The sequence below is a fragment of the Schistocerca piceifrons genome, chromosome 2, assembly GCF_021461385.2.
Source record: "Schistocerca piceifrons isolate TAMUIC-IGC-003096 chromosome 2, iqSchPice1.1, whole genome shotgun sequence".
Classification (NCBI taxonomy): Eukaryota; Metazoa; Arthropoda; class Insecta; order Orthoptera; family Acrididae; genus Schistocerca; species Schistocerca piceifrons.
In genome coordinates this window covers 656,328,780-656,341,698 of record NC_060139.1, presented here as the reverse complement: position 1 = coordinate 656,341,698, position 12,919 = coordinate 656,328,780, and the positions used below count along the sequence as shown (strand labels likewise).

Genomic DNA, 12,919 nt, shown 5'->3' with positions numbered 1-12,919 from the left:
AAATGGTCTTTTTACTACATTTTCGCCGTTATCAGCGAACCCAAACGCAGTCGAGGATTTCAAGACGGCTATGCAAAGCAAATGGCAAATGGTTGTAATTTTTACGATGTATTCCTAAAAGCCCGATCTCGAACCACCCTGAAAATGTTCTTCATTTATTTATCCGTTTCCGAGATACAGAGATTAAAATGTACCCTATTTTCACACGTAAAATACGCACGTAAAATCCGGTGACAAGCGGAAACGTAGTTTATAAAGTCACTTAGAACACAGAAATATGCTGTAAAGGTCTGCGTTACCATCTGAGCCCCATGTTGCAGCACTGAAGCAGATGCAACATTTTTTTGCACGTAGAATCCGGCCTGAGGCGTAAAATTAGTTTTGTGTTATTTCAGTTTCGCATAAGTAAGTTATCTGTATTTTACTGACCAATGCATTTCGTTTCAATGAGTTGCATGCCCTGCTGCAGCCCAGAAAGTAAGAGAATCAGCGGAAAAATGTCAGTATGTTCCTGTTTATTAAAAAGACTCTGACTGAAACGTGGGAGGCCAGCTGCCTCATTCCACCTTCCTCAGCACCTTTAAAAGTTTCCCCAAAAATTTTGGCATGTGAGCATATTCACGCTTTTTTATGCTGAGAGAGGAGAAGACAGTGGCAATGGCAAAGAGACGGAAGCAATAATAAATACTGGAAGACAGTAGACATTGGTTGTGTTACAGAAAGAGTGAAGGAGGCAGTGACAGTGTGAGAGAAAGAGAGGAACACAGTGGCAGTGGAACATAGCTGACAATGACAGAAAAATGCTAGGAAAAGAGTGGAGAAGACAATGGGGGGGGGGGGGGGGATGGGGTGAGGAATAAAGATAAAGAGAAATGGAAGTGGGTGAGAGCCAGTGATAATGAGATACAGAGTATATTACAATGACAACTAGGAAGAAAGAGGTATGGCCGTGAGAAGAGACAGCGGCAGTAGGAAGGAAGGAATGAGATATTAGCTGTAAGAGAGAGCAAGAGGGAGACAGGGAAAGTGAGAGCAGGCTCTAGTAGTGGGACAGAACGGATGAGACAGTGGCTGTGAGACAGAAGACTGTCAAAGGGAGATACAAAGAGATAATGCCAATGAGTTGTGCTGCAATAGTAAGTGAGCCTGGGCAACTGGGAGTGGATGGGTATGAGCGACTTACAGCGATGCGCTATTGGGTGTGAGTGAGTTCCATATAGAGGAGATCGCAAGAGTTTGATGTGAGCTGCATGTTAAAAAAAGTGCAAATATGTTAGTATGCAAAATTTTTGAAATTTTTTTTTTAAATTGCTAAAGAAGATAGAATGAGGCAGCTAGTGCCCCACTTTTCACTCAGAGACTTTTAAACAAATAGGAACATATTCGCATTTTTTTGTGCTCCGACAGGAGCATTTTTTCGCTGGTTAACTGTTGGCTTAGTTTTCAGTTCAAAGGCTGGTTTGATGCCGTTCTCCACGCTAGTCTAGCCTGTGCAAGTTTTTTCGTATCTGCTTAATTTTTGCAAAGTATACCGACTTGAACCTGATTGCTGCAGTCAAGACGTGGTCTCTCTGTACAATTTTAATCCCCTACACTTCCTTCCATCTCCAGCATTGATGCCTTAGAATGTGTCGTGTCACCTATTTCTTCTTTTTGTTAGTTTGTCTCATAGATCTCTTTTCGCCGCAGTTCGATTAAGTACAGCTACATCTACATCATACTCCTCAAGCGACCTAATGGTGTGTGGCGGAGTGTACTTTCGGTACCGCTATCTGATCCCTCCAACCCTGTTCCACTCGCGAATAGTGCATGGAAAGAATGATTGTCTGTATTGGCTCTAATTTCTCGAATTTTCTCCTCGTGGTCAATATGCCATATGTATGTGGGGGGAAGTAATATAGCCGCGCGGGGTTAGCCGAGCGGTCTTAGGCGCTGCAGTCATGGACTGTGCGGCTGGTCCCGGCGGAGGTTCGAGTCCTCCCTCGGGCATGGGTGTGTGTGTCTGTTCTTAGGATAATTTAGGTTAAGTAGTGTGTAAGCTTAGGGACTGATGACCTTAGCAGTTACGTCCCGTAAGATTTCACACACATTTGAACACATTTGGGAAGTAATATATTGTCCGACGCGTCCTGGAAAGTGCTGTCCCGAAATGTCAATAGTAAACCTCTCCGTGATCATTGAGAGAATGAATAGATGATTTTGACCAACGTACTGACTTCACATACGACCAAAATCTCTTAGGGCTTTTACTCAGGTCGGTGGACAACGTCTTACTTTCAAAATCTTTGAACGCCTCTCTCATTGCTCTCGTTAAGCTCATTTTCGCGTCGTTCAGTTTCTGTTTGTCAGCTAGGTTTGTACTTCTCCTGAATCTGAGATGAAGTGCTCTTTGTTTACGTAGCGCATTTCGTCTTCTTCATAAGTTACTTGATTTCCCACTTGATCTTCAGCATTATTCTGAAGTACCACATTTGAAAGAATTATGTTCTCTTCTCGCCCGAAATCTTTCGCATCCACGTTTCACGTTCTTAACAAGGCTATACTCCGGACATTTACCTTTAGAAAAATCTTCCTAACACTTAAATTTACATTCGATGCGTAGTAACTTTTTTTTCAGAAACTGTTGCCTTCTATTGCCAGGCAGCATTTTATATTCTCTCTATTTGGGTGATCATTAGTTATTTTGCTGCTCCGTTTCTCATTTTCTAATGTAATTTCTCCAGTATCGCCTGATTTACTTCAACTACATTCCATAACTTTTTTTTTTTTACATTTGTTCATGTTCATGTTATGACCTCTTTTCGAAACACTATTCATTAGTTTCAACTGCTCTTCCAAGCTATTTTCCATCCCTGACAGAACTGCAATTCGATCGGTAAATCTCTTAAGTTTTTTTCGTACTTCTCTCAGAACTTTAACTCCCATTCCAAATTTCTCCTTAGCGTCCTCTACTGCTTCCTCAGTGAACAGACTGAATGACGTCCACGATAGACTAAAATCTTGCTTCTCCCCTTCTCAACTACTTTTGCACTTTCATGTTCTTCAACTCTTATAACTGAAGTCTTGTTTGTGTACAAATTGCAGATAACCTTTCGTATCAATTGAAGAAATGAAGTCTGAAAATGAGTCCGTGATCATATTTTGGCACTTTGTTTTACAGCTCCATCTTGATCACACAAACTTTTACACTTCATTATTACCGATTTCGGCTACTGCCATCTTCAGATCTGTTCCAAACAAAAATGGTGTGTAACTAACTACGTTCAGTTTGCTGACGTTAAATCTATAAAGGGCCTGGTGTTACGTAAGGAAGATAAAACATATTTACATGATTAACAAAAAATGGTTCAAATGGCTCTGAACACTGTGGGACTTAACATCTATGGTCATCAGTCCCCTAGAACTTAGAACTACTTAAACCTAACTAACCTAAGGACAGCACACGACACCCAGTCATCACGAGGCAGAGAAAATCCCTGACCCCGCCGGGAATCGAACACGGGAACCCGGGCGTGGGGAGCGAGAACGCTACCGCACGACCACGTGATGCGGACCGTGATTAACAGCCGCGTATACCAGCCGTACATACCATTAAGATATTCTGATGTAGTATCAACGTCAAACTAAACAAGTAGGTATATAGTAAGTACTGGTAATGATCAGAATGCGTCTAGTATTTATACAAAGGAAATGGCGTCAGCAGAGGGCACTATTGCCAGGGTACATGATTAACCAGTATTGCAAATATAATGGTTAAAATGCGGTATGCGTAGTCATTAATTGAAATTACTTCACATAGCAAAACGAGCGTCTGACAGTAAAACATATACTGACATACTGTACGTGGAACTAGATCCTTACTTAAAATCAACATAAAAAGTGCAAATATTAATAACGTGAAGCTCCTAGCCTGGCAAAATAAAACATACAAATGTGTAAAAGCCAGTATAAAAAGTGTAAGGTTAAAATCACAACCATAAAATGAAATCTTCCAGCATAACAAAATCAATTACTATAACCGTAATAGTAAGTAAGTAACGGAACAGTGATTATTAATTAACAATTGTAAAATTGACAGTCGATGATACATCCGGAGTGGTATCTGAATGGCGGCACATAGTGGCTTATCTGTATGATGTTCTTGTTTTGCTGCGGCGTAACTTGCGGAAAAAGGCAGTCTCTTCGTCGCCGGCGGCCGCACGCCAATCCGCTAGGGCGCCCGCAGCTCTCTCTGAATACATCAAAGTAGGCTTTTAGGTTAAACTCATTCTGTTCATTCAGCGGTGATTCCGGCTGCCATTTTCTGTGTACATAAATCTCCATTTCCTGGAGTAGACTCAGTAACTGCCCCTTTGGCGCCCTATGCTACACTTTCATATTATTCTCTCTGTTTCCTATCTAATGTTTTTTCTCTGTCCAAATGTATACCGAAAGCCCTTTTATTTCGGTTATACGCATGCTCTTTAAAACGAGTCTTGAAATTACTTCCTGTCTGACCGATACAAAACTTGTCACAGTCTTAGCAGATGTTCTTATAGACACCATTGCTGCTGTCATTTTGGAAGACGAGAGTGTGCATCTCATACTCATCGTGAACGTTTAGGAGAATGGCTTGCACTGTGTCACTAACAATGTTGGAAAAACATCCTAGTTCATGTTTAAGGCAGCATGAATGAATGGACCCAAGTCACGGCACGAAAACACCGCCGTCCTGGTCCACACTCTCCACGCGCTGCGGGTTATACGTCTCAAAGGGTCTTCGGTGCTCTCGACGCCTTGCATAATTTGAAAAGCGGCTGACTCCGATTGTAGGGCCCACATTACATACCTACAGCCGGCTACTGTCCACTTTCTGTGTTGTTTGCCCCGTTGTGCGCTTATCAGACTTTAAATTTCCATTGACGCATTTCCCTTCGCAGTGATTCATCTACATCTGCGTCTATATCACTACTCTGCAGTTCACACTTAAGAACCTGGGCGAGGGCTCTTCGACTCACCTTAAGACTATTACTCTACCGTTCCATTCTCCAACAGATGGTGGAACATTTAAATGTGAACTCTTGATTTCTCTTACTTTATTACAAAAGTCGTTTCTCCATATATAGGTTGGCTATAGTAAAATATTTTCACATTCAGTGGAGAAAGTTGCTGATTGGAATTTGGTGAAAAGATGTCGCAGCAACGAAAAACGCCTTTGTTTTTAATGATTGTTCTGGCTGTACGTTGGTGCCTACGATAAAGGTGCTTTCAGTGGAGGTTACGACGTGACTTTTTTTGGTGGAGACGCCAGGTACTTTCACATGTCTACATCAATGTTTTTTCTGCTCTACAGTCGCAGCGCTGAAACGACACTGGATGCACTGTTCCCATTTCAGCGGAACGATACTCATGATGACTATGTGCAAAACCTAATCAGCAGAACCTAAGAAGCGAAACAGTTTGCTCACATACGGATCCCGGACGCCCAGGAAAATAATCTAGAGCGCTATAGCACAAGCAACGACCAGCGACATACAACCCGCGAAATGCTTGTACGGAAAGTGAGTCTGTCGGTAAAGTTATTAAAGCGATGCTTTGAGCCGGATCGTTCCCTTCGTTGTTTGTCGGATGTCACACACGAAGTCGAGAATTGTGACTCTTCGTCAAGAAGACAAACGCGCAGATGTCGTCCATAACCACAACTGTGGCGCAGATCGATGACTGGGGCTTCTCGTTCGAGCTAACTCTTCTCGTTCGAAGAAACTGAAGACCCGTTCGATGATTGTGAATCTATGGCGCAAGGGGCTACCATCGCTGTTCATGTAAGTGAACAACGCTATCAGAACGCTAGGATCATCCAGCGGCGTCATACAGATGACCCTTGACAAGATACAGATCCAAGATGCTGTAGTTGGGTCCGATGGGAACCCCTGAAATAGCAGGTTGCAATTTCTACAGGACATGGGGCAATGCAGAGAGCTGTGCTGCAAGCCTTGTGCAGTAGCTGTTAGTGCTAGTGCATTGCGGGTCGTCAGTTCAAATCCCATCACCAGCAGTTGTTTGTTATTTAATATTCATTATCCAGACTGAAATTTTCACTCTGCAGCGGAGTGTGCGCTGATATGAAACCTCCTGGCAGATTAAAACTGTGTGTAACGACCGAGACTCGATCTCGGGACCTTTGCCTTTCGCGGGCAAGTGCTCTACCATCTGAGCTACCGAAGCACAACTCAAGCCCGGTCCCCACAGCTTTACTTCCGCCAGTATCTGGTCCCCTACCTTCCAAACTTTACAGAAGGTCCGCAGGAGAGCTTCTGTAAAGTTTGGAAGGTAGGAGACGAGATACTGGTGGAAGTAAAGCTGTGGGGACGGGGCGTGAGTCGTGCTTCGGTAGCTCAGATGGTAGAGCACTTGCCCGCGAAAGGCAAAGGTCCCGAGTTCGAGTCTCGGTCGGTGCTCACAGTTTTAATCTGCCAGGAGGTTTCAATATTCATTATTTCTGGAAAGTACCGAAAAACTCAAACCTCTTACGTTCACGACGTTGTCATATTCTGGAATATTCTGTGTTTCTATAAATAGCAGCAGTATTAGTCCGGATCTGTTTTGTTCTGGTTCTATGTTGGTGTCCGCGATAAACGTGTTTTGTGTGCTAAGTGTTGTACTTCATTGACGACCCAGTTTTCGGACGTGAGCTTCAATGTGGTTACCACGTGACAGTATTAGCCATCCGTTAAAACAGCTGATGCTGGGTGCAGAACTGATATCACGCAGTCTTGCTAGGCTTCACTGCTGACGTGAGGCGTGACAGGATAGTGATGCGCACGTGCCAGTCGGTTGCATGGAATCAGTGCAGAGAGGAACTATCGAGTTCGGACTAGAGATGGGCAAAGTCGTTCATCCTTGGGAACTAGTTCACTGGTGATCGCTCTTTTTTGGGAACCGTTCATTTTTACTCGTTCACCGTTCATTGTGCTTGGTACATGGTTCTTATGAAATATTAAAAATTGATAGCATAGGTGACTGAAGATGGAAGGCGCCAAGAGGGGAACTTGCCTCCCCCCTGGAGTACAGGGTTTTTTTTCATAACAGAATTCTCACACACTTGAATTTTCGTGATTCGGCAAAATATCTCGTTTAGCCAACTGTAGCGTTAGGTGGCTGATAGCAGTGAAATAATATAAGGGGGCGCACGGGAAACCGGCTCCGAGTACAGACTGCTCGCCAGTTACGCACGATTTGTTGACCGCTACGAGCAGAATAGATAAACATCTAATAATTAGGCACTGAAGAAATAACAAATAAGCTAATGCAAACAACCTCGAAACAGTCCATGACGATTGGTAAGCGACAATGAGCACTCTAGTACTCGGTAGCAATTTTTCGTGCGCCACCCTCTGCCACTGAAATAATATTGTAGGAGTTATCGTATTCTCTTTACAAAATGTGACACCATAAACTCGATTACGAAGCGCGGGCTTCATTCGGTTGTAAGTCGGTCCGTCTTCCATAACAACGAACATCCTCTTTTACCTTGGATCAAAAAAAGACGGAAAATGGCCACTCGTCTGTGCCGAGCCGAAGTCCTTCGCATGTGTAATAACAAAAAATCTTGCCTTTTTACAAGTATTTCTTCTGCAGTTTATCGAAATAGTGAAGTAAAATGTTCAAATGTGTGTGAAATCTTATGGGACTTAACTGCTAAGATCATCAGTCCCTAAGCTTACACACTACTTAAACTAAATTATCCTAAGGAGAAACACACACACACCCATGCCAGAGGGAGGACTCGAACCTGCGCCGGGACCAGCCGCACAGTCCATGACTGCAGCGCCTTAGACCGCTCGGCTAATCCCGCCCGAAATAGTAAAGTAAGCTGGTGCGCTGTTTTGTTACATGAAAAGATGTATGTATTACATACCCCGTAATTTTTATGTTGTTTACGTAATTACAAAACAAATTTTAATTACCGTCCGTGGACGCTTAATACAATACGAAAAGAACGAGAAGTTCAGAGTTAAAAAAAAAAAAAACAGATCTAGGATGGGCGTGCGAAGCCAACGAGACGAACAATAACAACTCGATATTGAACTAACTATGAGCAGTCGGCAGTGGAACTGCGACGAGTGGCCACACGAAGAAGGACGAGTCCGGCCGGGCGAGACCGAGACCGAGACAGACGGGAACGGGACCGAGGTTGGAACGAGGCCGGCTGACGTGCCGTTGCGGGAACGATACCGATCGTTTCCCGTTTCCGGGAACTATAAGTAAAACGCCGCGACCGAAGTGAACTATGAAAGACCATTCCTTAGAATTCGTTCCTCGCTCGTTTTGTTCATCTTCCTGAACTGTTCTTTTGGGCCCATTAGTTCGCGAACGACCCATCTCTAGTCTCTAGTTCGGACTTGAATATGACCACTCCGTGAATGAAGTTGCCCTATATGTTGGTGTATCAACGCCGACTGTGCAACGAATTAGTCAGGAATTGTGTATCACTCTCAGCTATGTAACAGGCCATAAGAAAAGTGGTCATAAAAAGGGTCTAAATGACAGGGTTCAGACCGGCCAGAGTGGCCGAGCGGTTCTAGGCGCTACAGTCTGGAACCGCGCGACCGCTACGGTCGCAGGTTCGAATCCTGCCTCGGGAATGGATGTGTGTGATGTCCTTAGGTTAGTTAGGTTTAAGTAGTTCTAAGTTCTAGGGGACTGATGACCTCAGAAGTTAAGTCCCATAGTGCTCAGAGCCATTTGAACCGTTTGACAGGATTCAGAGACCAGTGTCACATCTCGTCAATGACAAACCTGTTTCAAAACCGACAGGAACTGCCGCTGTCAGTGTGTGCAGATCCATCTCAACCTGTTTCCAAACAAACGAAACTTGGTCTCGAAACCTGGCAGAAAATCCAAAAAGATTCTGGTCGCATGTAAAGTACACCTTCGGCAAGACACACCCAATTACTTCACTGTACGATACGAATGGTAACATTACCGATGACAATATCCTCAAAGCGAAGTTATTAAACACAGTTTTTCGAAATTCCTTCACCAAAGAAGAAGAAGTAAATATTCCAAAATTCGAATGAAGACCAACTGACAAAATAAGTAACTTAGAAGCAGATATCCTACGTGTAGCGAAACAGCTTAAAACTCTTAATAAAGACAATTCTTATGGTGCAGATGGCATACGAATTAGGTTCCTTTCAGAGCACGCCAAAACATTAGCTCTATACCAAGCAATCTTATACACTCTAAGACAAAAAGAAAAAAAAGACGCACCACGAAGGAATTATGCCAATCGGACTGAAGTCGGTATATGTGATGTACATGTACAGATAAACAACTGATTACAATTTCAGAAAATTTTGATTCTTCACAAATTGAGCGAGTGAATAACGCATTTGTGCGCCTCTGCCCCCTAAGCAAGCAGTTATTCCGCTCGAAATAGATTGACAGAGCTGTTAGATGTCCGTCAATGGGATATCGTGCCAGATTCTGTCCAATTGGCGCGTTAGATCGTCAAAATCCCAAGCTGGTTGAAAGGCCCTGCCCATAATATTCTAAACGTACTCGGTTGGGGAGAGGTCCGTCGACATTGTTGGACAAGGTAGGGTTTGCCAAGCGTGAAGACAACCAGAAGAAAGTGACGCCAGGTGAGTGCGGCCACTATTTTTCTGAAACGTAAGCCCAGGATGGCTTCCCACGAACGGTAACAAAACGGGGCACTACTATCATAGGCACCACTGTACAACCAGAGCAGAATAGAATTCCTGGACGGGGAATGCAGCTATTTATACAAACATATAATATCAGTGCAAAAATGCTGCCATCGGAGCACAAAAAACGCGAATATGCCCCTGTTTATAATACTCTGACTGAAAATTGGGTTACCAGCTGCCTCATTCTACCTTCCTCAAAACCTTTAAAAATTTTGGCATCCGAAGCTATTCGTGCTCCTCTTAACATGCAGCTCACCTCTCACTCGTATAATTAACTATTACTCGCTCACGCCCACTAGTCCGTCGCTGTAAGTCGCTCATACCCATCCACTAAGCCGGCCGGAGTGGCCGTGCGGTTCTAGGCGCTACAGACTGGAACCGAGCGACCGCTACGGTCGCAGGTTCGAATCCTGCCTCGGGTATGGATGTGTGTGATGTCCTTAGGTTAGTTAGGTTTAAGTAGTTCTAAGTTCTAGGCGACTGATGACCTCAGAAGTTGAGTCGCATAGTGCTCAGAGCCATCTGAACCATTTGAACCCATCCACTACCATACGCCTATTCTCACTAACTCACTCATTCAGCCTATCTCATTGTCATTCTACCTTTTTGTCTCTATAGTTATCACTGTCTGGTGTCTCACAGCAACACTCTCCTTCGTTCCATCCCACCACTACCGTCCCCTCTCACAGCCATTATCTGTCTCTTCCTCGTTGTCATTCTCACACACTCTGTCGCTCATTATCACTGGCTCTCACCCACTGTCATTTTATTCTTCTCTTTATTCCTCTCCCATTGGCACTGTCTTCTCCACTCTTTTCCTATCGCTGATCTGTCATTTTCAACTACGTTCCACTGCCACTACGTCCCTTTCTTTCTCCCACAATGCCGTTAACTCCTTCGCTCTTTCTATACCACAACCACTATCTCCCAGTATTTATTACCTTTCCGTCTCTTTCCCACTGCCACTGTCTCCTTCTCTCTCAACATAAGAGAGCGCGATTACTTTCACATGCCAAAATTTTTGTGAACATATTTAAGGATGCTGAGGAAAGTATAAGGAGGCAGCTGGTACCTCACTTTTCAGTCACTCTCTTAAACAGAACTCGCACTTTTTCTGTGCTCAGATAGGAGCATTTTTGCGCTGGCTCCCTTCTTTTCCACGCTACAGCAAGTCATGTCACTGATATGGGTCAGTAAAATTTTGAGAGTTCACTTACATGAAATTGAAATAACTTGAAACTAATACTACACGTCAGTCCGATTTTGTGTGCCCAAAAGTTTTGAATGCGCTTGAGTACTACAACATGGGGTTCCCAGGACACATCTGTCGATAACGGAGACACTTTACAGCATATTTCTTCGTGCTACGTCTCTTTATAAACTACGTTTTCATCTCACACTCGATTTGACCGCTTATCTTACGTGTACAAGTAGTAAATGGGAACTTCCATATACCGGAAATGTATGAAGATGTCAACCAAATTTTCAAGGTTGCTCGAGATCGGGATCTTAGGAATATACGGTAAAAATCTCAGCTATATGCCACCCATAGTCATATTGGAATCAACGGCTCGGTTTTGGTATCCAAAAACCAGGTTTTTCGGGTTTTCTCAGAAACCACCCGTGAATTAAATCAGGCTGTTCCGGCTCGAGAGCTCAGCTGCGAGCAACCGGGCGCCCGCGGGCACTGCCGGGCAGGAGGGAGTAAACAGCTTGCGCACGGGCACGCAATATCACAGGTGGGCAGGGCTGAGCAAGCAGCTTACATGCAGCACTGTACACAAAACACTGGCTAGGGACGAGGCCATGTACAAGGCAGTACAAGGTGACCGATTATAATTAACAATAGAAATTAATATAATCCAAATGTACGATCATTTTATTTAGTGTGAGAAATACATTTCTGTTTATTGACGATTAATGAAAACATTGGACTTCAGTCCTCGAGCTGCCGCAAGTCGAAGAATACTCTAAAGTGTGTGCAGATGGGACCTTTCTGCAGTCTTCAGTCATTTCGTTATAGAAAACAGTTGTTCATAACCAAATGTTGAGCCGGACGTAGGTATGATGTCACCTGCATTCGTGTATCATTTTGGGAAAATCATCTGCATGAAGATCGCGACACCATCTTACCAAATTCGTCGTGTTGTAAAATCTGTCCTTGAGCAGTGCGCTGTTTTACATATCTATTGGTTCTAGTTGCCTTTCTGAAGGAACAATATCTGGTACAACTGAAAATGGACTGCTAAACAGCTTTAACTCGTTTTGTGGGCACTTCGTGTCCTGAAAATTCGCCTCAAAACTTTGTTAAAGTTGTACGATAATTTCTGGTAATCACCAAAACTTATTTCTTCAGGCAATTAAACGTGTAAAAAATACTCGAAAAAAGTTGTTTCCACTAAGAAGTTACCTTTCATATAGATGAAGCTTGTCCACGAATGCTTTAATTTTATCGCACATATCAGCAGTTAACAGGTCCTTTCCTTGAAGTGACGTATTTAAGCTGTTTAAATGTCTTGTAATGTCAGTTTGGAAGGCCAGGCCCGCTGCCCGCTTCTCGTCACTCAGTGATGGTGAAGTTCCATAAACAATGCAATTTCTTTCATAACTGCGAAAAATACATCAAGAACTTTGTATCTGCAAAGCCACTGTACTGTGCAGCGATAAGGAATATCACCACAGGCTGGTTCCAGGTTGTGCAAAAAGCCTTTGAACTGGCGGTGGTTGACACCGTGACGCCTTACAAAATTTACACGCTTCACCGCGATCTTCTCGATGTCGGCGCATTTGACACTTTCAGCACAAAGAGCTTCCTGGCGCGCAAACCAGTGTATGCTTGACATTCCTTTCCGAAATTCCGCCATAAGTTTTTTTCCTTTGTGGTGCACCATCTGTTGCCACAAGCCACACGGGATTAGCCCATCGGTCTAGGGCGCTGCAGTCATGGACTGTGTGGCTGGTCCCGGCGGAGGTTCGAGTCCTTCCTCGGGCATGGGTGTGTGTGTTTGTCCTTAGGATAATTTAGGTTAAGTAGTGTGTAAGCTTAGGGACTGATGACCTTAGCAGTTAAGTCCCATAAGATTCCACACACATTTTTTTGTTGCCACAAAACAAAGCCTGCCCCATTGCAAGCACATGTTTTCTACACACTCACAGGTAACCTGAAATATATCGTGACCTGTAATTGTGTACTCCATCGATATAACATCTAGCAACTCCTAGAAAAC

At 43.7% G+C, this 12,919-nt stretch overlaps 1 protein-coding gene and 1 non-coding gene across 2 annotated transcripts in view; both read left to right on the top strand.

The window, feature by feature from the left end:
* The window catches only part of LOC124775710 (tektin-1), a 176,819-nt gene that overhangs the window by 99,026 nt on the left and 64,874 nt on the right, over window positions 1-12,919 (top strand). The gene's annotated exons all lie outside the window — the stretch shown is intronic.
* Window positions 6,364-6,437, top strand: Trnas-cga. The gene has a single exon. It is a non-coding gene; the product is annotated as a tRNA-Ser (tRNA).